The sequence below is a fragment of the Apis dorsata genome, unplaced genomic scaffold (assembly GCF_000469605.1).
Source record: "Apis dorsata unplaced genomic scaffold, Apis dorsata 1.3 scaffold_373, whole genome shotgun sequence".
NCBI classification, from domain to species: domain Eukaryota; kingdom Metazoa; phylum Arthropoda; class Insecta; order Hymenoptera; family Apidae; genus Apis; species Apis dorsata.
In genome coordinates this window covers 60,003-62,265 of record NW_006263636.1, presented here as the reverse complement: position 1 = coordinate 62,265, position 2,263 = coordinate 60,003, and positions in this window count along the sequence as shown.

Genomic DNA, 2,263 nt, shown 5'->3' with positions numbered 1-2,263 from the left:
AACTCTTGATTTTTTCATAATATAATATAATGTAATTCATAATATAATGTAATATGCATATCTAGTATAAGGAATTAATAACATAAGTAAATCTTTCTGATATCTTATATTAATATAAATGAAACATTGTTTAATAATATTCTTTGCTATAGCATTATAAGATTTCATATTTATAGTATGTGATATAAAATCAAATTTTTAAAGCTTTAAATGTATAAGGTGTTCAATGATATTGAATTATATATAGGTTCAAAAATGTGAGAACATTATCCGTAAAGGAAATTCCTGAGATAATTTCAATATTTTGTTTTGCAAAAATTTTTGTTACAATTTTATTAACGAATTATTAATAAAAAACATCGGTTAATTATAAAATGTTGGATCTAATTTTTAGACAATCCAAAGAACATCTTACGAATATTTTTGAACATTCTGTGTATACATATAATATATAAGAATTCTATTGAGAAGTATTTAATATATATAATTCATAATAATAATTCATATTTTAAAAAATAGAAGATTATTAATATTTTATTTTCATATAGTAAATTAATAATAAATAAATTAGTAATAAATTTATGTTTATTAATATTTGAAATTTTATAGTTTATTTTCTATATAACATTGAAAAACTAAATTAATTAACTAACATTTAAAAACTAAAAAATGTTTCCAATGTATCTGATTGAATGTTGGAAGTCTGGAAGAATTTGGTGCAAATTCAGTCTAGTAGAACCGGACATACTTAATGTACTTTAAATTTATCAACATGTCACAAAAAAAAACCGACTTTATTTCATGTATTATTTCTTATAAACTTTTTTTATAGAAATACCTATAGTTTATTATGAAATCTGCAAATTTCAAAAATCTACAAAAATTTCAAAAATATTAAATAATAATTGTCTGTAGAAATATACGAAGATTAACATTCAATTTTTTAAAATTTATTAAAAAAGTGAAATTTTATGTTGTAAATATAATATCCAATGTACAATATAAATAAATTGAAGCGATTATTCTTCTATAGAACAAAAAATAATTGTACACATTTTGTAAATATCTAATTTATCTACTAAATCAAATTTCACAATTAATATTCTTGTAAATTCAATTTTGGCAAAGTCATCTGAAAATCATAATGTTGCATATCAATGTCTTGATATTAGCTATATAATGAAATAAAAAATATATTTATTTAAAAAAATATAAGTGAAATAATAAGTATTGATTTTTAGGAAAAGAAATATTTTTTGACGATCATAGTTATTGCAATTTGTAATTCAATAAATCAATTTTTATTTGAAATATTTTTTTTTTTTTTTGCATTATTAGAAATACTTAAAAAACCGTAAGCGAATTCACGCTGAATCCATATATATATATGTTAAATATTTGATAATATAATTTAAGATTTTTATTATACATATATGATAATAATTTAAAATGTATGAATCGTCACATGCTAGTATGTAACGATTATATATATGTATACATTTATTATACGTATATCGTTTATAGAAATTTTCAATATTTAAATAAAATTTAGTTTAAAATAATTTAAAATTCATAATTTAAAACAATTTTTTCTTTATTTCTTTTATATTGATTTTTATTTATTAGAAACTTAAAGTTTATAGTATTTATTATCAAAATAAAACAGTTTTATATATCTATTTTATATCTTTATTATATATCTTTATATTATATATATATAAATTTTATAAATTATATATATATATATATATATTATATTTATATTATATATAAAGATTATAATAAAGATTATATCTTTATTATATATCTTTTATTTTTAAGAATATTTGTAAGAATAAATATATTCAATTTTAATGTGTAATTATCAATTAAATGAATATATTAATTAATTCGATTCATTTTATCTTATTTTAAATCATTAATGATGAAAATTATTTATATATTTCAAATTTTTCAATATCAGATAGATGTATAAAATAAAAATTATCAAGAAATAATTGAAAATAATTGTATTAATTAAAACTATAATTACAATCTATTAAATAGATAATAAAATAAATTTTATTATTTATATAAACTTATATTTTATTCTTAGATAAAGTTATTTTCCTTTTTTATTTCTTTTCTTTCAATATAATAAAAAAAAGAAGAAAAGAAAAAATATTGTAATTAATTTTATGTAATTTATTTATAAAATTATCACATATAAATTATGTAATATATATATCACATATAAATAAATTTTATCCATAAGAATATTCTA